We start from the raw sequence: 25,717 nt of genomic DNA on the forward strand, positions 1-25,717 counted from the left end.
AACATATTAACATGTAGATATGATCCTTTTTGAGGGCCAAGTGGCTCTCAGGACTTGGATATCACATGCACTAGCTTAGATTCAAAGTACAATCAGGCTGGAAAATGTGGACAGAACCCGGGATTTAGCTCAGCAGAATAAGCACCTGCCTTGCAAGCACGAGGTTGTGAGTTCAATCCCTGGTGCCAAAAAAGAAAAAATGTGAAGAGAGGAGAAATTTAGATGTGAGAATCCGATATTAAACCTGTAGTATAAGAAATATTTGGAACTGATCCAAGAAAATTGATCCAGATATGAGATGAATCAAGGGGCAGAGGCAGAGGACAGTTATAAGGTAAGTCATAATTTTCAGAATTAATGAAGACAGAAAAGGTAATCTTAAACAGAATAAATGTTAAAACTAGACAAGTATCTACAAGAATGAAAACAACCACCTACACTTAGACCCATCGTGCTTAAAAAGACATAGAGAAAACAAAGACATAAAGAAAATCTTGATGACATCCTAGGTGGGTGGTTGAACATTTACACATGGAGAAAGAAATTAGGGGTGCATTAGGCATCAAAAGTTATACAAAGCAAGACTGGGGATACAGCTCAGGGGCACAGCACCTGCCTAGCAAATGTAAGATCATGTGTTTGATCCCTGGTACTGGGGAAAAAATTAAATTACCCAAGACAGGCTAGGTGTGGTGGTGTATTCCTTTAATCCCTGCAACTAGCAAGATATATATTTTTAAACATGACATTTGTTTCCCTTGCCTGAGAAACCCAAAGGGTAAATATGGACCACAATAGCAGAAATTGGGAAGTGGGAAGAAAATATTCAAATGGGAAGAGGAAGAAGGGCATGGAGAGAGGAAGGGAGGGAAGGAAGGAAACAGATAGAAAAATGAATGGAAGAAACAATAGAAACAAAGTTTCTTATTTTTATTGCTATGATAATTTAAAGTCATTAAAATTTGATTGATGAAGGTCTTTTACTTATCAGCAGACTTAACAAGAAAACAGGCACCATCATCTCTATATGCAGAAGATATGTTATAAAATATATGCATTAATGATAAAAGCTCCCAACTAAATAAGAATAGAAGGAAACTTCCTGCTTTGGCTTAGTTTTAGAATGCCCCTCCCCCAAAGGCTCATATTGTTAGAGTTGAGGCTGGCTTTGGATGGCAGTTAGAAGATGGGTGTCATCAGTGGTTTAATACATTCATGGGTTTATAAAGGCTGAATGTATTATTGGGGGGCAGGGCTTGGTTGGAGGTGAGTCAGTGTGGGCATGACCTGCAAGGTATATAATGTTTCCATCTCATCCTTTGTCTTTTATTTTTTTTTCTTTTCTTTCTTTCTTTCTTTCTTTCTTTCTTTCTTTCTTTCTTTCTTTCTTTCTTTCTTTCTTTCTTTCTTTCTTTCTGTCTGTCTTTTATGAGACAGGGCCTCACTATGTAGTTGGCTGGTCTTGAATTCACTGTGTGCCCAGGCTGGCCATGAACTCACTGCAGTCCTTCTGCCTCAGCCTCCTGAGGGCTGGGATTGCAGGCAGGAGCCACCATGCCAGGCTCTTCCTTCATTTACTTAACCAAATGTCAAGCTTTCTTGAATATTACTGTAATTATTCTGGCTTAAATCCTAATCATTCTTTCTGTTTGTCTTCTTTACTCTTTTTATTCTAAAAGCAAAAGGTAGAACTGATCCAGAATTTTTTTAAAAGTAGTAAATTAGCACTAGTTAATATATTGCATATTTTATTACTCTTAAAAGTAATATTTAACTCTTTTTAACAAACTGCAGAATTTTAAAAATTTATATCATGCAAAACCCATAATAACCTTAAAAAAAAAAACTATAGTGCAGAGCAGGGGTTAATCAAAATACACAGTGAGTTCTTGAAACATGTATTACAGTCAACAACACAGTGTCAGTAACGCCCTCTGAAGTTGTGCCCCTCACTTGGAGCACATCGCTCCCTTTACTTTAGCCACTTCTGGGAGCAGTTCTAGCAGTCCTCCTATCTGAGTGTGTTTGCAAGATGAAACCAACACAAAACAAATGTTGCTGCCGAATGCCACCCAACAGAAACCCCAGCGGCTGGCAAGAAGATGATGGTGAGTCCTCAGCCCTCTTATCAGTAGGTCCTGCCATTGCTACTTTTGGTCCCTCCCTAAAGTGAAAATGACCCTGAAAGGTAAACGCTGTGAAATGATCCAGAACACTGAGACTGCCATGACAGAGCCCCTAAAGACGCTTAGAAAAGAGGACTGAGAAATGGTGAGAACAGAGGGATCAGAATGTCTGAATCAAGCAGTAATGTTTTGAGAAATATTGATGACAATGCATCTGCCTCTCCAGTAAAAAGTTTTTACTGTAAATATTCAATGTAGTTTTTTGATCATGCCTCATGTTATTGGCCCTCTATATATTTGTTGAATGGATAAATGAACAATGACTAAATTCTAAATTATCGTAGAATAAAGCACAGTACTAATGAATCTTTTATTTGTTTTGTTTTGTTTTTGTGGGAGCAGAGAGTTGGGCGTTACTGGGGATTGAACCCAGTGTCTTTTTATTGGGTTACTGTTGTACCCCAAGCCCCATGATGTTATCTGTTGTCAAGAAGCAGGGCAAGATGTCTTTTAAAAGGAAGCGCTTTATTTAGCTGGCAGCCAGCCACACGGGGAGCAGTGGAGACTGACAACCTCTACTTGCCGACATAGGTGGGGGCACAGCTTTTATTGGCAAAAACCACAATACAGGATGGAGGTTCCCAAGACAAGGTGGGAGTCCGGGGAGTTTTACAAGGGACATTTGGGGCACAGTGATCTCAGAAAACGGGGTGTTGGGCTCCTTGGGCTGAGGGTTAGGTGCAGAATGTTTCTAGGATAAAATGGGTGGGGGAGGTACAAGGCTGGTGGTTAACTTATCTATGAGTCCAGCTAAGGAGGAACAGGGAACAGGGAGGGGGTGGGTGATACATGCAGAACAGGAACACGGCGTGGAGTGATCTGTGGAAAATTACCAGTTATAACAGTTACATCTCCACTCATGTTTTACTTTTTATTTTTGAGACGGGTTTTGCTGCGAACTTGTTGCTTGCTTGAGCTTGAACTTGTGATCTTTTCTTCTCAGCCTACCAAAGTGCCGGGGTCACCTACGGAACTGCAGAACTCCTGAATGTTAAGTTTCTGTCCTCTGGAGACTGTTATGTGGAAGAGAGTGTGCCTTTGTTCTGGGGAAAAAAAAAAAAACTAAAACACTGACAGTCTTATGGGTTTTTAAGTTACAGACCTTGGGCTGGAACTGGTAAGATTTAAATTCTTCTTTATAAGCATAAACAAAAAAGAGAAAAGGAGTTCGGCAGAGATAGTTTAGTGTTGGAACCACACAAAAGTGACTATGCTGTATGTCCTATGTCTTTCCTGCTCGGTTATTAAAGTTTATCAATAAATAGAAAACTTTAAAAGAGGGCATTTCTTTTTCCAGAGTTGTGAATTTCCTTCTTTGCTGGAAATCCCTGTGGGCAATGGAGAGCTTATAGGGTCAGGCAACAAAGAATTTAACTCTGTTCTGCACTGTAGTCAGTGAGCTAGATTTGTTTTCTAAGAATTGGCTTTTTCATATGATTTCTCTCCTTTGGAGACAGAGACAACTACATTTGCTGAAGTGACTTAAAGCGTCCTGTGCATGTCATCTTTAGGGTGTTGCTTATCACATAAAGCTTCTTGGCTTAAATTTTGCTGCAGTGAGAGCTGTGCTTGTGCACAGTGATGCCAGGTATTGTGTGAAGAGCCGCTGGTGTAGGGGTGCAGGCACAACTAGGTCAATTTTCTTTAGCTTGCCCCTTTTTTTTAAGTAAACCATATTCATGTTTCTTTTTGTTCTTTCAGGCGGTATTTCAAGCTGTTCTTATGATAAACATATTTAGCAACCCCTTGTGCTTTAAAAGGTATGAGCAAAGCATTATTTGAAATAATACTCCTTGCAGGGAAATCCTTAGAGTATAAGTTAATCTTGCTAAATATATACTTGGTGTTATACAAACATTGTACTGCTTAAGTACTTCATTTGAATGATAAAGATAATTTCTGTTTTTCTTCCCACTCAGAAAAAAAGCTGTGTGTGTGTGAGTGTGTCTATTTTTCTTCTATTGTGATACTTGTTACTATATGAATGTTATTTAGCACCCACTCAATGAAAAAGATGACATTATCTCAAACAACTTTTATTTATTTTGTTCTTTTAGGTAAAGAGTTTTGCAGGAATGAAACAAACTTTGCCTTTTCCATTTTCTGATTAGTGCATTTTCAGAGTGAGTTTCTATAGGAGAGTATTTAAATTATATTAATGAAAAGCAGAAAACTTGTTTATTACAACTCTCTGAGGAAACACTATACAGTTCTCTTTATCTCTAATTTACTATCCTGTGCATTAGCTTTCTCAATACTTGGACATAATTATTGATGTCCACAATTAAAAGATTTAAAGGAGAGATTTAATGTAACTTATGGTTTCAGGGGATTCAGTTCGTAGCTTGTTAGCTTCAAGGCAGAAATTTCAGGGTAGAACTGCATGTTGGAGAAAAACTACTTTGGTCTTGAAGGCAGGAAAAGAGAGCAGGGGTGCAGAGTCCTAGAGGAGTGGGTAAGGGGCCAAATATGGGCCCCAGGGCCACACTTCTATGAGTGTTACTGTTTGTTCATAAAATGATTCATGTGTTTAAAAGGTGACTGGATGTTATACGCATCAGTGCATTCATCTACTGATGAGTGCAGTAGCTAAATGTACTGTAGGGAAGTGAAGCCTTGTTGAAAGTGGGACCCTGGCAGCCTGACTTGGACAGTGTACACTTATCTCCAGCTCTTCCTTTCTTTCTCTGTTTTCTGGCTACCATGTAGTGAATAGCTTTCTTCCACCATGTGACTCTGCCATGTACTACCTGTGCTGGAGCTGGATGATGATGAATTGAACCCACTGAAACTGTAAACCAAAATCAATCTATCTTCTTTTAAATAATGAGTGTTGAGTATTTTGTCCAAGTGATGCAAAAGTGACTAATTCAATTACTGATTCATACACACCAAGAAAGATGCTTTACTAATTCTTTGGGTGTCTCTAAGCCAATAAAGTTGACAACTCACCTTCCCTGTCATACTATTTTTTAAGCATAGGTAATTTCCAGTAACCCTGCAATACTTTAAACATTTATTTTTTCATCCACTTTTTATAAAACTGTATGTATGGTGGAATTCTCTGGCTCTGTGAAATAAGGTATTGAGTGGTAGAATTTCTATACTTGGACTAAATCCCCAAGAGTTGGAAATGATTATAATTCATATGTTGCTCTCTCCTCTATATACTCTGTCTCTCCTATATAATTTGAAATTTATGCTATTCTCACAAAATATTTACTATAGTATTCTTTCTGCTAAGCAAGGAAAAATGTTCATTAAGTTCCGGAGATGAATCACCCGCAAATTGACTAATTTTTTGAGCACTTCTTTAATATTGGTTGAACAAAGTCACTACATATAAGACTTTTGCTTGAGTCACTTTGAATAACCATGAAATATTGAGCTTCATGAGAGTATAATGAATGTTTAATGCAGGGCAAATACGAAAAAGAAACTTGATACTTGATTTAAGACACTGGAATGAAATGCAATTTAAATATATAAATCAAAGTGTATTGTTTCAAGAAGTGTAGATTTTATGTGAATAAGGATGAATAAGGATGTTCTGTATTTTTTTCAACAGAATTAAAAGAACAAGGGATTAATTTTGGGATATATTTTTAGTCTGATGACATTTTGTGTGTCTCACCTGTCATTTATTGCAGTGATAGCTGATTGCAGTAAAATGAACATGTACTTTATAATAGTAGTATGGGAGTCTCATCGTATCAAACTTCTGTATAGGAAACTCTTAGCAAGGGACACACTACCGAGTATGAAATGAAAGTGCTACACTGCGGTTTCCACGTGAAGAGTGAGATGATACAAAGAGTGTGTGCAAGTTACCATTCCTTCTGCTCTTTGCGATTTCTCCTCGCAGTAATATTCTTCACCTTCGGACAGTGCTGAGTTCTAAACATTTGCTTTCACGCATATCATTTTGAAAAACTTCAAAGTGGTTGCCTTATCAGAAAGATGACCCCTTCCTCTATCTGCCCTGTCTTCAAATTGTATTCTAAGAGCTTTAAAGATGTGTATAATAGCGCGGATGGAAAAACACTGACTTAAAATTTTCCTTTAATTAGAAGAAAGTCATTGTTTTTCCATTAAATCACTGTCAATGTTATCTTCTGTATGTATGTATCGTGTTTAAATGCGGTAAGGCCACAGGCGAGAACTAGGGTGTGTTTGTCAGTAATTCAGTCAATCAGTCTGTCTGTCTGCCTCTCTGTGTATAGGTTTTAAGGTTCTCACTTACTGTCAAAACATTTAAAATTAACTATAGTGTCTCACTAGAGAAAATAAAAACTCCTAAGCAAAATAGCAAAAAACAACTTTTTTTAATTGAAAATGTGTTTTATCCATTTAAATGAGAGCACAGTAACACTGCTTGTCAAAAGTAGAAAGAACTGGTGGGGGAGATTTAAAGAGTAGCATATACTTAGATCATAACAATAAAAGTCAAAGATCCTTTTAAGGACTTGACTTAGTAGAAACATTTCATGCCTTTTGAGAGAACAATTGTAAAAGATCAAATTATCTTTATTTGTTCAAAAGGAAGAATTTTTTCCAAGGCATTGCTAGCCAATCACAAGACCTCTTTCATATTGGTCTGTGTTTTTCACGGATGCCGAGTACCTTTTGCTCAAGTGAAAGGAAATTTCTGAGATTCAGTTTTCTGTTAAATAAGTATCTCAGACGCTTTAAGCACAGTGTGAGGTTTCATGCAGTATGTGTGAAAATCTCAGTTGTATTGTGTTCAAAATACATCAGTTCCCTTATTCTGTCATTTGAACTGAAGAACCACAAGCTGCACTCTTGTCCCTTAGCGTATTATTTTAAATGTGTTTTGAATTAAAGATCTTCCAAACCTGGAAAAGACAGCTGCAGCTGCAAATGTTCTACAAGTGATGAAGGATCACTTTTTCTTACAGCCCAGAACAAGACAATCCTGCTCAGCACTCCTATAGTGCATTGAGCTAAATGTTCTAGGTTGGACAGTGGGTATATGTTGGGGAAAAGAAAGCTAGCATCAGAAAACAAATAAAATAATCCCCCCTTTCAGATAACATGATTTTGTACCCAGAAAATTCTTTTTTTGGACCGAGAATTGAACTTATAATCTTGTGCTTATCAAGCAGGCATTGTGCCGCTGAGCTAAATCCCCAGTCCCCTGTACACAGAAAATTCTGAAGAATTCATTAAGACTTACTAGAAAATAAACATATTTAGCAAGTTGCAGACTATTTTGTCAGGATGCAAAAATGATTATATTTCTATGTATTTGCAATGAACATTTTAAATGAAGGTAAGAAAATCTGTTGTATTTATAGCATTATCATAAAGGTTAGGAGACACATAATTTTAACAAATAAAATAGCACACGTATATCTGATAGCGAAATAGTATCATTGAAAGAAAATAAGAAAACCAAAATATGTGGAAAAGTGTTATGATCATCGATTGGAAATAATATTGTTGAGATGGTAATATTCTAAAATTGATCTCCAGAGTCACTGTAATTCTTGCAAAATCACATCTAACTCCTCTGCAAAAACAAATAACAAGCTAATTCCAGAATTTATATAGAGATGGAAAGGAACCAGTATCTTTAAAATAAGAAATAAATTTGAGAAATTTCTATTGAGATTTCTAATATATGATTAAAATTGGATTACTTGGGACATTTTCTATTGAAATGCTATAAATTCCTTTTAAATTATTGATATAATTCCTTTGTTGGATAGTTTGCAAATATTTTCTCCTATTCTTAATGTATCTCTTAGCTTTACTTTCTGTTTTCTTTACATAAAGAAAGAAAGCTCATGTAGATTTTTGCTCTCGTTGACAGGACTTTTGGTGGCATATACAAAATACTCTTGCCAAGGATAGTAGAAAAGATCAAAATTGGATGAATCATACTTTCAGACTTCAAAACTAACAGTAGCTAAGGTGGTACATAACAGTGTTGTAGATCTTAAAGTATAAATTAATACAATAGAATTGGAAATCCAGAAATGAACCTTTATATTTATGAATAAATGAGTTTTGCAATGATGTTAAACTTATTCTATGGGAGAGGGAAGAGTGTTTTTAACAAATGAATTTTAATATTTCAGATTTGATGTTTCCTATTACCTTAAAAATAGTTTGGTATATTTTAATATACTATAATGACATATAGAGGAAAAGTGAAACAATCTCTGTCTACACACGCACACACACACACACACACACACACACATTTACATCAGACAGTGGATGAATTGATGTCATTCAGTTTCTCAACCCTGTCTCTTTTACTCACACTTATATCTTCAAACAGTATAATAAACCAATCAGGACAGTGAACACAGGCGTATCTAACGAGTGCTTCTAAAATGGCACAATCCATCTTGTACTTCAGCATTTCTTCTCCTCAGGGTGAGCTGGGTTTGTGCTACTGAAAAAATGTTAAAATATTGTTTGCTCCCTCTAAAGACAATAACACCTGAGAGGAAACATAACCATTTGTATTCACAGACACATGCATGTGAGAAATTCATTTTTCCTGCTGTTATAATACAAAAATTTGACTGGATAATAAAAGATGTTAATAAAGAAAGAGTTTAAAGCTAACTGCTTGCCAATATAAAAATTAACAAGTGCCCATTGTAGGTAATTGATTTGAAAATTAGCCCCAGGTAGAGTCACTGCTAGGTAGCTAAGAGCTCAACTGTAGGCCTGGGTAAGCATTCAACTCAGCCTGTTTCCAACTGACAGGAGCACTTCCTGTGCTGGGATGGAAATGCAGGTGTTCACAGGAAACACATGGTCTGAGCAATGCCTTGGGTTAGGTTTAAATGCTCAGGTCTGAAGTTATTCCACACTGGGTTGTTTCTGATTTTTCTCACCATATCTGAGTACAGAATAGTGATATAAATATATCTCAACATAAGTATATTTCAAGTATAACTCATACAGCCTGAAAATTCACTGTGTTCTCTGTGTGTCACTAAAGCGTGACCTGTATTAGGCATACAATGCAAAATGGCAAAAGATGGCTGTTAGGTCTGAGAGAAGAGAGAGGAGGATGGGAAGAGGAAGAGGTAGAGGTCGAGGTCCGTGGAAAGAGTGGAGTGGACAGCCGTGAAAGTAGTGGGCGGTGGTGGCTTTATTTCGGGAATGCGGGGAGAGGCCCCCCCGCCGGCCCCGGGCGCAGCCTCTCCACTGCACCCGGCCTTGGTTATTCCGGGAACACGGGGAGAGTAGACTGGCGCACTGGCCGCTGGAATCTGGCGATCTCTCTCTCGGACACGTGGCATGGGGGAATATAAATAGCCTAAGCTTAGGGCAGTGCCCTAAGGCCATTAGAGATGCACTGGTATTTCATTGGCGCCAGAGTTACAGGGATGGGGGTATAGGGCTACAGGCAAGTCTATAGGGGGTGGGGGAGGCAGGAGTCTCCTAACTTGGCTGCAGCTTTTTCCTGGTTAAAGTGTCCGGTCTGGGCCAGCAACTCTTTCAATGGCTAAATCTGTTTTGCTTTTAAAGTTGCACTGATACTTTATTTTGAAAATCAAAAAAATATTTATTTTAGTTCATTTGGAGTTGTCTTTAACTCAGATAAGAATTTCTGAGCCTGTTGTCATTTTGTGTATGGCCAGAACCAAATACAGTACTTTTTTTAAAATTTTATTTTGAAAGTATACAACAAACAAGTCAGAATAAAGCCAACTAAGATCGAACAGTGAAATTGGTACAGAACTTCACAGCAGGGTACCGGGATAACAGTAGTAGGTATCACGGTATGTTTTGTTATCTTTATAATAGTTGTTCTTTTAATCATGTATATCAAAATGAGATGAAATATAGAACACTATAGAACTTACCAAAACAGAATATTGAATAGAGCAGTACCATGAATCAGAAAAGAGCAAAACAGTAATAAAAATATTTGCCTTCAAAGAAATGGTAGAAGGTAGTCCCCCTTATTTGCTATGGTCAACCTCTCAGGAGATGCTCAGATTTCTGGTTCCCATTTGCTAATGGGCAGGGAGGGGGGAGAAGGAGGATAGGGGAAGTGGGATACTTGACTCTAGGCCATGTGGCAGTAGGTTCACTATTGCTTAGCAGGGAGGCAGGATGGTCATTTGTTTTCACAGCATCCTCAGTTCCAACATGGCGTGGATTTCAGGAGACACTGCTAGTTCTCCCCCTGGAAGGGCTGCAGTCTGCCACACTGTCTCCTCTTACCAGGGAGGGGAGGTGCTGGCTTGGCTTCCCAGAGTCCTAAGTTCCAACATGGCATGGATCTTAGGAGCTGCTGCTGGTTCTCATATACAGTACTTTACTTTCTCCTCTGATTCAGTGAAACTATTCAATGATTTTAAGGAAATGATGACCTTTTGTTGTTATTTACCTGAGATCTCCTATTTTTGTTATTTACCTGAGATCCCTATTTTTCAAGAATCACTGTATCTCTCATTCCATTTAGTCTGGAAGAGGTTTTACTCTCATCTCTAAGATTTGCCAAGGTGATCTAAACCAAAGTCATTCTGTTTGGGGGTGACCACAAACTCTAACCTAAGTTTTAAGAAGGAATTTGACCTATCTTATCTATTCTATGGAAATGAGTTGGCCATCATCTTGCAAAGGAATCATTTATCTGATATTGATGAGCAAGGTAAAGGTGATCTGAGACAATGTACAAAGACAACTTTTTATGTTATTTGTATTCAACCATTAATACAAAAAAAAAACTCAAAAAAACAAAGTGGAAAATCTTTTTTTCTAGATAATTTTAGGCATTTTTTTAGATACCTTTTGCTTAAAAGAGTTTAGGAGTACTTATGTGACGTAAATCGGCTCTTTTTTTTTTTTTTTTTTTTTTGTCTTTTCGAGACAGGGTCTTGCCATGCAGTTCAGGCTGGCCTTGAGCTCATTTTGCAGCCCAGGCTGGTCTCAAACTCATCGATCCTCCTGCCTCAGCCTCCCAAGTGCTGGGAGATGCAATGTACAGGCATGAGCCACCACACCTGGCTTGGCTCATTGTTTAAAAATATCCTATTTGAATTATAGCTGAAGAATTTTCATCTTAATAGTTGCCATTTTTTCTCCCAGAAACGTTTTTCATTTTTCCCAATACAAAAGTGTTCACATATGTTTAGCAAAGCTTTGCAAATGATAGGTCAGTAGGAATAATATATGATGTTTTTGAAAATAAGGATATTGTTGCAGTTTGTGTTCTTACCATTGATATATATGTCTACAGAAAAGCAAGGCATTGAATAATGTTGATCTTTAGGGATCAATAAACTCAAAGAATGAATAGAGGCATTACAGAATTCTAGCCTTGTATGTCAGCTTATGGATGATATAGTCTTAATCAGGTCCTTACTTCAAAGTGGTAGATACAGGCTTCATCTGGGAGAGCTGCACAGGAAGAACAGGGGGAGAAAAGGAAGGAGCAGCAATGGTGACAAATGTAGCCATTTGGTCCTGTTGGTTCGGCAGCAAAGGAAGTTGGAAAGAAATGTGGTGTGAGTTGTGGAGGGAGCTGTTGCAGTCAGGGGTTGCAAGAAGAACAATTACAGGACACAGGATTTATAATATTATTTTATGATGGTCACCCAGAGTTAAATACAAGCAAGTGCAGGAAACCTGTCAACAATGTTAAAGACCTAGCAAATCCAGCCCAGGACCTGGATCCCACAGCAATGTCCTGCATGAGTCCAGCTGAAGGCCTAGAGCCCATGACAGTTCCTCACACAAGTCCAACTGGATGCCTAGGCTCATGACAATCTGTTTTAGGGATCTGCACTAGGAAGATCCAAAGGTCAGTGGTAGAGTCTCGTACCAGTGGGCTGAAGGATCTGTGCCAGTAGTTTGAGGGTTCAGCTGTGGAGCCAAGATGCAATGTTCAGAATAAGAACATTGCTCCCCTGCAAAGTACCACAATCATCCTCATTGACAATGAGCTCCTAAACTATGAGAATGGTCAAGTACATATCACAAATCCAGCCTGACAAACCTTCTGGAAATTAAACTGCACACATCTTTCCCTCAGAGTCAGAAAGGGATGTTCAAGGTAAGGGCCAGGACTCCTCCAATGTGAACCGCAGTCACTCTCAATGACAAGGTCCCGAGTGCCACCAATAATGATAGCCAGGTTCATATCAGAGGAGCCAGGATGACAAGCTCCTCCAGGAGAAGCAATGGCTCCAAGCAACAGCAGCAACTCTTAGGAAAACCCACAATGCCATGCTTTCTTTCCATGTCCCCTTTTATGCTGGCAACTTTCCTCAGGTGGAACATCAACACTCAGCAAATGCTGATTTAATTTATCTGGTGTTAAATTGGCCACCAGTTTTTATTCCATAACAGGAACCAAGGTCCCAAGCACAAATCAACAAAAATAACAGCAAGATGAGGCAATATACCTTACTGTATTCAGTAAACTGAGGAGAACTGAGGCGCTGGCTACCATATTCTTACTCAGAGGAACATTAATAATCTCGTACCTTATTTTTCTGTGTTCCTTTAATTTTGCTTTAGTCTATTTTTTTGAAAACAGTGACTCTGCTTTGCTTATCTAGATATTTAATATAAATTCAAGACATTTGAATCAACTTAGAAGATATAAGTAATGAACTATGAACAAGAAGCAAATGTCCAAATTAGCTGTTTTATAGAAATTGGCTAATATAATTTTAAGCCACTTCCTAAACAGAAGATGGTTCTATAAGTCACAAGAAGAATACAATTAGATAAGAAATGAATTATTTTGCAATAACTTTTATTTGGTAGATTTCAACCTTTTAAAGTTGGACAATGATTCTTGTCTTTCGATAGTACTACAATTGATGCAGATGAATGGGCAATATTGGAAGATGAGACAATGTTATTTATTAATTGTGACAGGAGAACCATACTCAACTTGTTTGCTCAGGAATATCAACTTCACTTTTCATGTGAAGAATTGATTGAATGCATTAAACATTTTAATTTGAAATTAAGACGAGAATTTCTTTGCATTAGTCATCTTTTTCAGTAGGAAAACTGCATGTCAAGTGTAGAAGAAGAGTTTCAGAAAAAGGAGTGAGTTGGCTTTTCCCCTACTTATAAGTTGCTTCTGCAGTTGGAAGAACTTCAGGGCATATACTGTGTAGTAAGTCATGGGTTACTAAAGTTCACTAAAGCCTTTGTTGATTCATCTGTGTATAAAATACAAAGTGTTATTCTGCTGAGACTGTTAATGTTCCAAAGCACTGCAAATTTGCCTAGTAAAGGAGAGAGTGCATTAATTTACCACTAACTTGTTAAGTATCAGTGCAATATTTTGATTTTTATACACTTTGCCAACTGAAATAGAATCTGCAAGAATTTTATGCAAAGGAGAAATGTGAAGTAGATTTGGCCTATTGACTAACATCACAGAAAGCAAGAAAGCCATAGTTTGCAGGTTAGTGAAAGCTTATTCACTGAAGATAGAGCCAGAATTCCAGACAGCAAACAAAGCACTTTCCAGTCAATATTTATTTGTGCCTGCTGTAAAGATGGTGCCCTAGAAAGCAAACAGTACAATGCCCTATTGAATAGCACCTAACATTTGTACATTTGTGCTGTCTTTTTAATAACTGAAAAAATCTGAAAAATCATTTAAACATAATAGAAATAAGAATATTAGTTGCTCTACAATTATGTTTAAAATTTCAATTGGTTTGTGCTGAAAATATTAAGAAAGTGTTTTGACAGTAAGTATAGAAATATTAGAATGATAAGAATGTTAAGGGTTGTATAAAAAACATTTCTAGAAAATATTTTAAATGAATATTACTCAAACACCAATCTGTGAAAATGTCTCTACACTTCATATTTAAAAATAAGTGAAAGTATTTCATAACTGAATTCTATGAAATTTGAACTTTCATCTCCCTTTAATGTCTGAAGATCTTGAAAATTTTGATATATTATTAAAAATCCAAGTATTTTGAAACATGCTGTCAATAAATGCCTGGTTATTGTTGGATTAAACTAGCCAATATAAAGGGGCAATTTTGCATATTAAAAGTAGGATACACTGAAAACGTTATTCATTCTTTACTTCTTGAAAGTACTCTATCTACTCCCTTTTATTAAACACACTGCTTCATTGCACAGAACTCTTTATGGAAGAGATTCCTGTAGCACTTTACTCATGTTGCATCTATACCTACTTTTATTGAAGTATGTTATTTATACAGAATAACGAGTATCATTTTTGCATATAACATACTTCAATAATTTCCGTGCACCTATTACCTACCTGCTCTTTTCCTCCCACCTTTGTTAACCATCTTTTTCTCTAATGGTTTTAATGCAGTTTATGTCTGTCTCTGTTTTTTCTCTTTTAGATTTCCACATATAAAATAAAACATGCGATATTTATCTTTCTTATTGATGCATGTTTAAAATACACAGTAATTATATTTATCCTGGAAAATGGGCTCACATGCACATCACATTTTAGTAACTTTTATCTTCCCTTCTCCTTCCAGATCTCCTCTCTCCCCTCCTCCCTATCCACTTCCACAAAGTCTACTTTCCTGTTTCTCACCATGTCTTTTATTTTGTCCTTTATTTGAGATTTTCATCTTAGAGAAATATACGCAATATTTAACCTTCTGCATCTCATTTATCCCACGTAGCATTATGGTTATCTGTTCGAGTTGGGTTTATTTCGCTAAACCTAACATTTGATTAAGACCACACTGTACAAATGTGCACAGGTGTAGATTTTACGTGACCTCATTTTTCTCCTTGTTGTTGGTCATCTCCCACACCAGCTGGCCACATCCTGAAGGGTTGCCTTCCTCCCAGAGAAAATTGTTTTATTTTGAATTTTAAAGTCTGATCCTGATGGTTAGTTCTGTCCTTCACATTGCAGTTTTGTCAGAATATGTTAAGGTTTTATTTAGTATTTTAGGTAAAGATGCAGATTTGTTATTTCACAGACTCTCAAACAACCAGAGGTGGAACTGGGAATGGCTTGCAAAATTTATTCCTTCTGTAATCTGAGCGGGGCTGAACTTCAGGAAAAACAAATCCTCCAGTGCCAAGAGCATTGTTTCTGTTGTAAATAAGCCAACTGGGGAAAGATAAAAGAGGAATGTGATTGTCTGTGATAGTGCTGCCTTATACTATTCTTTTATTTGAAAAAAACTCTAAAATGGAAAAGTGTTTATAATACTGTTTTAATATTTATAATTATTGCATATGGAACACATTCAACCACCTTAAAGAAAAATTTACTTAATCTACTTTCTTCAGGTTCCCCCAGGATAAACACTGGGGTAGAGAGAGATTTTTTCAATCCACTTAGATACCTTTTTAAACAAGTAGTTCTCTCTTTTACCTTCTATTTATCCCTCTTTTAGCATCCAGGTCGAGTGGGTATTTTCCATGAATCTTCTGTTATTTATAACTCTTTGGTATCATTAATCAGATTGTATCTCTGTAACAGCTAGGTACCACTTCACAGTGACAGGGAATAATTCTCAAAGACATAAGGGAGCATCTAGTGAACGCTAATCTTACACAAACTCCAGTTTGCTTTTGGTACTCAGGGTCAGATGAATGCCGGTGACGTCTGGTCTGAGCATGACTGTTGCTAATGAGACAAACGTCCAGGAAGCCAGCGTGCCTGGATTTGATGATGAGGTGTCCAGCTGCCTTAAAGAAACAAACATCTGCTATTGATCTTCATCATTCTGCTCAGTGCTTACTGAAACACCTCCATTCCTCTGTGAATGGCGTTAGTCACATATGAAAAACAGAACACAAACACACACACACACACACACACACACACACACATACACAGACACACACACAGACACTCACTGAACTTTGTGTTTTTAAAGTGGCCCTCTAAAATGTTATGGAAATTAGATAGAAAGATAGAAAGATATTTGGAAGTGAAGAAGTAGAAACAAGATGGGCAGACTAAACTTCAAGAAATGTGATGGCACAAAATTAGTTAAAAGATTTGAGGGAACTTTCAGGGTTGTTTTCAGGGTGGGCAGATCAGTGGTTTAGTGATCTGTGAGAAGAAAATGATTTGTAGGAAGACGGAGGGTGAGAAATGGGTGCAAAGGTATCATTTGAGAAAGTTGGAAAATAGCAGAACATTGAAGGAAACATGGAAGACAAAGCTTAATGGATTTATGATCACATAGCAGTTGTGGCATTGTGAATGGGGAAATTATGGAGAATGAGTTGTATGGAATAGGATTGTTAATGCATATGATGGAGTCATATAAAGAATTTGGCAAAAAAATATCAAGAAAGGAATATATGTTTATTTAGATAGAATTGTCTTCCCATGTTGGAAAATCAGGATAATGAAGTACAAGGCTGAAAAATACAGGGCACAATCAATGAGCCAGCGGAATGATGTTCTTAAGGTTTGTGGTCTTTAACATGTTCCAAGTTTGGTGCTACAAGATAGGGTCCAGTCGCTAAACGGTGGGGCAGACTGCCACAGCCAACGGCTGCTGGAAGGCCAGCATTAACATTAACACAAGCTTTCTTGAGCTTTGTTAAGCAGTAAGCACGCTTCTAAGCACACTGCACTGTTAATGTCTTATCTACTCATGTATGATAGGTGCTACTAATCTTTTGATGTTTCAGATTCACAGAGAGCTTAGGCAACTTACTCAGGATTTCAATGTTTGTAAATGGTGAAGTCAGGCACAGAACCACGCAAACTTCTGGCTCTACTCATGCTTTCAAGTACATCATTACTTTGTCTCCCATAATAACGCGTTAAATGATCTGCCAAGAGACAGAAGTTTGCTTTTTTGGGGGAGTTAATTTTTATTTTGTGCAATTCTGACTCAACTACAATGATTGCCTAAATTTATTGGGTAGAGTAAAATGTGGTTTTTCTTCTTTTGTCTTTTTCTGAGATAGTCTCCCTGTGTAGTTCAGGCTGGCCTTGAACTCAAAGCAATCCTCCTGCCTCAGCCTCCAGAGAGCTGGAATTATAGGTGTGTGCACTGTGCCAGGTTAAAATGTGACTTTTGATACATTGTCTGCATATCTAATGATCAAATTAGTCTAACTAAGAAATGCATCACTTCATATACTTGATTTCTTTGTAGTGAGAAGATTAAAAAATGATCTTTTAAATGCCAAGTGTGGTGATTTATGCCTGAAATCCCAGGACTTGGGAGGCTGAGGGAGGTTGATCGCTGTGAGTTTGGTGCCAGCATAAAATACATAGTGAGACCTTGGCATTAAAAAAACAAAGAAGAAGAAGAAGCAAGAAAAGGAAAACATATACTCTTAACAATTTTAAAATATATATTTTTGAATTTTGCTTATTTCTCAATTAGTTGATAAATAATTGATGTAGTACCAGTTACCAACAAGTAAAAACTTGTTACCTTCATTAGTTTACTTAATTTTAAATTTTTATTTATTTCCCAGTTAGATAACGGGGGAATTTTCAGGCCATTAAGAGAGGATCTTACTCTACAGGATTCGATAAACTTGACCAAGCCCTTCTCCTCCGTTTCACTCATCGAAGTTTTTAAAATTTCCGTTGTGCAGGTCTATCACTGCCTTGGTTAAATTAATTCCATGATATTTTCTTTTGTTTTTCAAATGTAATGAATACTGGTTTTAAGATTTGATTCTTAGTGTGCAGAAATGCTACTTATTTTTGTATACTGCAAGTTTTTTTGATTATTGATTCTAGTAGTTGTCTTTTTGGGGTGTCTTTAGTTTTTTTTTTTTTTTCTATATAATGACACTATTGCCAAACAGGGATAATGTTTTCCTTCTTCCTTATTTATATGCCTTTTATTTTCTTTTCTTGTTTAATAGTTCTGACTAAAACTTCCAGTACTAAATTGAGTAAAATTATTGAGAGTAAGGATCCCTCTTCCAGATTGTGTCTCCATTCCGAAGTTTGGTTCTGAGTTAAACATTATTAAAATTTGAACTGAATTTTTTAGGGCTAGATATATTTTGTTTTCTACATTAGTCATCTTTTAAAAATTTATATAGTCACCACCTCTAATTTCTATTCCCCCTACCTTATCTAGTTTAGAAATCCTGACTGAGTTACTATGATACAAATTATCCCTCACAAATCCTAGGTGCAATGTACTTTAGACCTTACGTAGACATATATGGACAGGTATCCATGGATCTTATTGGTTAATTAAAAACAAAGAATTTCTTATACCAAAGAACACTGGTAATGTGACACAATCCTGTGAGAGATGATGAATCTTAAAAATTTGCGTGTGAGTGCAGACAAGCACTTTATACTCAGGCTTTGGGGGCTGCTTTAGGAAAGTGACATAAAAGAATCAGACTCCTAGTAAAAGCACATTTATTTTTTGTTTTGAGAATTTGTGTGAAGTGGGAAGAAAAGGAGTCAACTAAACTGGTACGATTTTACTTCGTCTTATTTCTTCCTTGATGAGTAATTGTTCTTCAGTGACTTGGGAATCATTTAAAGCTCTCCAATTTCTATAGGTAACACATTTCCTCAGAAATTTTAAAAAGACAAAATAAATACAGTTATTGTCACCTTATCTCTCTCTCCTATGTTTGGCTGTTTGTAAACATTTAGAAAGAATTCCTTTCCAGAAAGTTCGCTGATTGGTTGACCCAATTTTGAATAACGTGGGGCATCTGTTTTACAGATAGCTTCATCTTCTCCTTGAGGCAATCTTAGTCTTGAAGCCTCGTTATTCCTAGAGTTGAAATAACATAGCTGACTTCCTTTAAGAGCCCTGACTTGAGAAGCTTTTTAGTGTGTGTTTTGATTAATTCCCTTGATGATTGATTGATGATCCTCTTATCTCGTGGTTGAAATGATTGTGAAGATGTCTGCAATCAAAGGACTTCACAGTGTATTTTGTGAATGGATTCAGCTGTCAGTCTTTTTATGTCTTTTATAAGGACTGAATAAGCAGGCAGTGCTGCTTCAAGGCTGGTTCAGCTTCCTTTAATGATATGGTATATCTAATTGGATCATAACATTTTGGAGCCTGGAAAATACATGACATCATATTCAACTATAGAATCACATTTTATTGAATAATTAATACTGAATGTTTTAACTATTTCTATAATTATCTGAAAATAATCATTCTTCCATTCTGACTTACTCAAAATCCCTTTTATAAAAATGGAATGATGTACCATTTGTGACCCTCTTTGTAATTTGCAAAGTTATTCTAAGTTTTCCAACAAAATTTTCCCTGAATCCTGAAACTAGTTTTCAGAAGTCAAGTCTTGACTATATAGTTCATTGCTGAATGATCTTGAGCAAATTTATGTATTTGAGTGGTTCTCCATTTTTTCTTCACTATATTTGAAATTATTCTATCTGTTCTATATATTATAATGCTTACATGAGTTAGACAGTTGTATTATTCTATTTTCTGTAGCTACAACAAAATGTTTGAGGCTGGGTACTTTATAAAGAAAAGTTTTATTTATCCCACAGTTTTGGAGGCTAAAAATAGGTGGCCCCAACTGTTTAGCCTCTTGTTTGCATCAGAACAAGACAGACAATCAGCAATGGGAATGACCACTTACAGAAGGCCCAAGAGCATGGTGTGGCTTACATTTATAATAATCTGATCTTATCAGAAGTGACTCACTGTACCAGACCAAGGACTGACCATGAAGTCCAACCTCTTACAAGTGCTGCCACCTTTCAACATTGTCACACTGGAACCAAAGCTTCCACCTCATGAATCCTTATGAGACACACACGCACCATATGCAAACCAAAGCTCTAACCTAAAACACATTTCTGTTATGGGATTTTATTGTACTTAGTGATGCAGGCCAAGAGTGGTCTCTAGGAGGTCATACACTTTCCCCAGTCTTACCCAAGAAACAGGCCTATTGGTTAATGGCAAGAAATTTTAAGTTGAATTACAAAAATAGGCACCTGATCTAACCAATGAATGGGAAGTTGTAGAATAAGTTGTATTGAGAGTCATAGAAATCAGAACCAGTGGGAGACATTTCTAGTAAAAGTTAATTGTAAAATTCCCTGATTTTGAACAATTCTACTTAGTTTTACATGTTTCACTTTCATGAGATGTATGAACATTCATAATGATCAGAATAAAATTGGAGGAAGCTTTGAAGAAAAATACACATATTAAAATAAGAGAGACACTTAGAAAACATTTGGATTCACATTTGGTGCATGGTAGTTCCTTTTCCAGGTTTTTTCTGATTGACATGACTGCATCAGCAGAGGGAAGCTGTGATTTACCAGGGAGAGGTCCATGTCCAGGTAGACAATGATGAGGGTGCAGGGTGATGTGTGAAGGGTGATGTGTGAAGGGATGATGGGTCTTAACCTATGAGTTTAGGTGTGAAAGCTTGGTGAGATAATCCACTTGTAATTGCTAAAGAAACGTTGGTTTGATGTTTGGTAGTAACATGTATAGAACACTTTGCAAGTTGCTTAGTTTTCTGGTTTATCTCCTTAAGCCATTGAAGTGAGTGTATCTAACAGCAGACCCACCAACTTCGAAAAGTATCATGTGATCTTCCACTTCAGATTAACACTCTCTGCTTTCTAGAATTCTTTCCCATTGTAATGTAGATCCATTCAGGATCTACTATCCTTCCTTCCTTTGTAACTCAATGCTTAGTATAAAGTTTGTCTCTTAGAAATCATTCAATCAATGCTGATTGCTGAGTTGAAGTCAATTTTGATAATCTCAGAATGTTTTAGAAGATAATAAATGCAATTACATAGAGAAAAGATAATCTCTAGTCAACATAATGCAGAAGTTTTTTTAATAAATGTTTTTTCTATTTGAGTTAATAGCAATAGACATTAGATATTTTCCTGAATAATCACTTGCTTAGTGATATTTTTTTTTTTCTGGCAGAATCCCATGGTTGATATGTATTTTTTTTAAAAATTTTATTTAAAAGGAAAAAGAGAAAAAACAAAACAAAACAAAACAAAGTGATGTAAAGGTACAAGTAATACAGAACTACCAAAAAAAAAAAAAACAAAAAACAAACAAACAAAAAAAAAACCAGTAAGAAATCACCAGTTAATAGATTACACACTATCGTCCTAGAGATAGTTGCTCAAGTCACAGTATCAAAGCATACAAAGTGAACATTCAAGCAGAGAGACTGCAAACAGTTGTGTTCAAAGATCCAACCAAAAACATTAATATGGTCAGCTATTTAACACTCCTAAACACGCTTGCAGTTGTATCCTTTAGAGCACTTTTTTTCCCCTCTATTTTTTTACAACAAAATTTACACATTTTGGGTTTTATTAACTCCTTAGTTCTTATTACTTTGGGGGGGGGAGAGAATAAAGTCAAATATGGCAAAACAACGTTGTCAGTCAAAACCAAGTATAGACATAGTACATGATGTAAGAACAGAGTACAAGGTTATCAACAATGGTTACCATAATGTCTCTTGTTTCCTTAAAAAGAATTGTCTATCTCATTAGGTATTATAAAGTTGAACAAAACAGTAGAGAACAAGACCAATAAAACTTAAACATTGTAAACATTACAGGACTTCCAAAGGAGATAATAATCAAACCAGAATGGGCATCATAGTGAATCTTATTGCCTTTAAAGTAGTTGCCTATACCCTCAAACTTGATACTATCATACAGAATGGAACAGCATCTAATCAGTCAAAACAAGATAGTGGGAGTATTACAGGACTTCAAAACAAGTTAATAGGAAATCAAAAAAAGTTACTATAATATATCCTGCTAATTTTTAAAATTTTCCCCTTAATTAAAAAAACATAAAAAATAACTAATTTTTAATGAATAAGGGAGAGATTGAGATAAAAGAGGACATAACAACATAACAATACAGGTCACAGCATGACTGTTTCTGCAACCTAGTGCTTCACCACCAAATAACCCGATTTAAGAGTAGTTACAATAGTGTCTGTATTTTTCCTTGAAATAGTTGAATATAACTTCATATAATATAGCTTCAAACATTTCCATATCAATAAGCCTAGAATAAAGCCTTTCCAATTAATAAGTGAAAACTTTATAAGGCTTCAAGGCCACATATTGGGGAATCATGATTACCACATACTTTTATATATTTGAATCATTACTCACATTAGGGAAACTATTCAGTATTCACATATGCGAGATGGATTTATTTCACTTATGAGTATGGTCTCAAGCTGCGCCCATTTATTGATAAATATCTCAATGTGATCCTTCTTTATAGCTGAATAATGCTCCATTGTATAGAAACACAACAACTTTTTTATCCATTCCTCAGTTTATGGACACTTGGGTTGTTTTCAAGATCTGGTGATTACAAATTGTGCTGCTATAAACATAGGTGCACATATATCACTGTGGTATGATGCTTTCAGTTCTTCAGGGAATATGCCTAGAAGTGGAATAGCTGGAATAAATGGGACTTCGAATCCCAGCTTTTTGAGAAATCTACAGACTGACTTCCACAAAGGTTGTACCAGTCTACACTCCCACCAACAGTGTAGGAGAGTTCCTTTTCCCCCACAGCCTCTCCAGCATTTGTTGTTGTTGGTTTTCTTGATCCTGGCCATTCTTTCAGGAGTGAGATGGTATCTCAGTGTGGTTTTAATTTGCATTTCTCTAATGACCAATGATGATGAATATTTTGTCATGTATTTATTTGTCATTTGTATTTCTTCATCTGAGAAGTGTGTATTAATCTCAGATACCCATTATTGGATTAGAACTTTGAATTTTGGGGGTCTGAGTTTTTTTAATTCTTTATATGTTTTAGACAAGAGTCCCTTGTCTGAGAGAGAGTTCACTAAAATCTTTTCCCAGTTTGTAGGTTTTCTTTTCACTATGCTGGAGATTTCTTTTGACATGCAGAAACATTTTAATAAGAAGTGGTCCCAGTTTTTGATTCTGGGAAGTATTTCCTGTGTGGTTTGAGTCCTGTTCATGAATTCTCTACCTACCCGTATGTCTTCAAGGTATCTACCCAATTTGTCTTCCAATAGATTTAGTGTTTCTGTTTTAATATTCAGATCTTTGACCCATTTAGATTTTAATTTAGTACATGGTGATAGACATGGGTCTAGCTTTAGTTTTTGGCAAATGGAGAGCCAGTTTTTCCAGCACCATTTATTAAAGAGACTGTCGTTCTTCCAGTGAACCTGCTTGGCTCCTTTATCAAAGATAAGGTGGTTGAGTGTGTTTGTATTTGTGGTTGTATCTTCTAATCTATTCCATTGATCTTTGGCTCTGTTTTGATTCCAATACCATGTTGATTTTACTACTGTTGCTTTGTAGTATAACTTCAAGTCAGGGATTGTGATGCCTCCTGTCTTGCCTTTGCTGCTTAGAATTGCCTTTGTTATACTAGGTCTCTTCTGGTTCCAGATGAATTTTAGGAGTGATTTCTCTAGATCTATAAGGTATGTTGATGGTATTTTCATTGGGATTGCATTGAATCTGTGTAACAGTTTTGGGAGAATGGCCTTTTTCAAAATGTTTGTTCTTCCTATCCATGAGCAAGGGATGCCTTTCCATTTTCTGAGATCATCTTCAATTTTTTTTTCACTGTATTGTAATTTTCCCTGTATAGGTCTTTCACTTCTTTCATAAGAGTAATTTCTATATATTTCATTTTTTTTTGCTTGCTAATGTGAAGAGTGCAGTTTCTCTTATTTCCCTCTCTGTGATTTTGTTGTTAGTGTATAGGAATGCAATTGATTTCTGAGTATTGATTCTGTATCCAGCTACATTACTGAATTTATTTATTATACCTAAGAGTCTTTCAATGGAGTTTAAGGGGTCTTCTATGTAGAGTATCAGGTCATCTGCGAACAACGATAGTTTAACTTTTTCTTTTCCTAACTTTACCCCTTTTATTTTTCTCTCTTGCCTAATGGCTCTGGCTAGTACTTCTAGTACTATATTAAATAGGAGTGGTGATAAAGGACATCTTTGTCTTGTGCTTGATTTTAAAGTAAAGGCTTTCAATTTTTGGCCATTTAGTATGATGCTGGCTCTTGGTTTGTCATAAATGGCCCTTATTATATTGAGGTAATGACCATCTATTCCAATTTTCTGTAAAGTTCTTATCATGAATGAATGCTGGACCTTATCATAGGCTTTTTCTGCATCTATAGAAATGATCATGTTAATCTTACGTTTGGCTTTATTGATATGGTGGATTACATTTACTGATTTATGTATGTTGAACCACCCTTGCATTCCTGAGATGAATCCCACTGGGTCATGGTGTATAATCTTCTTGATGATTTGTTGCATCCTATTTGCCAATATTTTATTGAGGATCTTTGCATCTGTGTTCATTAGGGACATTGGTCTATAGTTCTCTTTTTTAGTTGGTTATTTCTCAGGTTTTGGTATTAGAGTAATATTTGCTTCCAGGAATGACTTAGGAAGGATTGATTCCCTTTCAATTTCATTGAGTAGTTTGAGGAGTGTTGGCATTAGGTCTTCTTTGTATTTCTTGTAGAATTCTGCAGTGAATCCATCTGGGCCTGGGCTCTTCTTTGTAGGTAAGGACTTAGTTACATTTTCAATTTCATTAACAGAGATTGGGTTATTCAACAGTTTTAAATCCTCTTGATCTAGCTTTGGTACTTTTAAGTACCAAAGCTTTGGTTTCTAAGAATCTGTCTATTTCTTCTGTGTTATCAAACCTTTGAGAGTAGAGGTTTTTGAAATAGGTGTTGATGATCTGCATTTCTGTAGAGTCTGTAGTGATTTCACCTTTTTCATTTCTTATTGCATGAATTTGAGCTTTTTCTTCCCTTTTTTAAATAACGTTGTCTACGGGCTTATCGATTTTATTTATTCTTTCAAAGAACCAACTCTTTGATTCGTTAATTCTTTGCATTGTTTTCTTAGTCTCTACTGCATTGACTTCTGCTCTGATTTTTATAATTTCCTCTCTTCTTTTGGCTTTGGGCTTGACATGCACTTCTTTTCTAGCTGTTTGAGGTGTAGCATCAAGTTATTTATTTGTTCTGTTTTCCTGATGTGGGAACTCAGTGCAATAAATTTTCCTCTGAGGAAGGCTTTCATTGCATCCCACAGATTCCGGTAAGTTGTAGCTGCATTTTCATTTTCTTGTAGGTATTGTTTAATTTCTTCTTTAATTTCTTATGTGACCCACTGATTACTCAAGAGTGTGTTATTCATTTTCCAAGTGTTTGTGGGATTTTTGCAGTATCTTTTATCATTAATTTTTAATTTCAGAGTGCTATGATCTGATAACATGCAAGGGATGATTTCAACTCTTTTGCATTTGTTTAAATATGTTCTGTGAGCTAATATATGGTCTATTTTAGAGAATGATCCATGTACTGCTGAGAAGAATGTTTATTCTGATGTTGTTGGGTGGAACATTCTGTATATGTCTATCAAATCCATTTGTTCACAGGTGTGATTCAGTTCTGTTATTTCTTTGCTCATTTTCTGTCTGGTTGATCTGTCCCTTGGTGTCAATGGCGTATTAAGGTCTCTTGTTACAATTGTGTTACTGATAGTT

At 36.2% G+C, this 25,717-nt stretch overlaps 1 long non-coding RNA gene across 2 annotated transcripts in view; it reads left to right on the top strand.

Annotated features, from left to right (window-relative positions):
• Positions 1–1,974: 1,974 nt before the first annotated feature.
• LOC134470551 (uncharacterized) overlaps positions 1,975–25,717 on the top strand; it is an 81,511-nt gene continuing 57,768 nt past the window's right edge. Inside the window, exons 1-3 of one of the 2 annotated variants that reach the window (XR_010039496.1) lie at positions 1,975–2,108; positions 3,130–3,303; positions 3,888–3,946. This is a non-coding gene — a long non-coding RNA (uncharacterized LOC134470551). Of the gene's footprint in view, positions 2,109–2,169; positions 2,272–3,129; positions 3,304–3,887; positions 3,947–25,717 lie in introns of those variants that run through there. The other variant, XR_010039495.1, reaches the window with a different exon arrangement.

The sequence above is a fragment of the Cavia porcellus genome, unplaced genomic scaffold, assembly GCF_034190915.1.
Source record: "Cavia porcellus strain 051 isolate PalLab524CR breed Dunkin Hartley unplaced genomic scaffold, mCavPor4.1 scaffold_15, whole genome shotgun sequence".
NCBI classification, from domain to species: domain Eukaryota; kingdom Metazoa; phylum Chordata; class Mammalia; order Rodentia; family Caviidae; genus Cavia; species Cavia porcellus.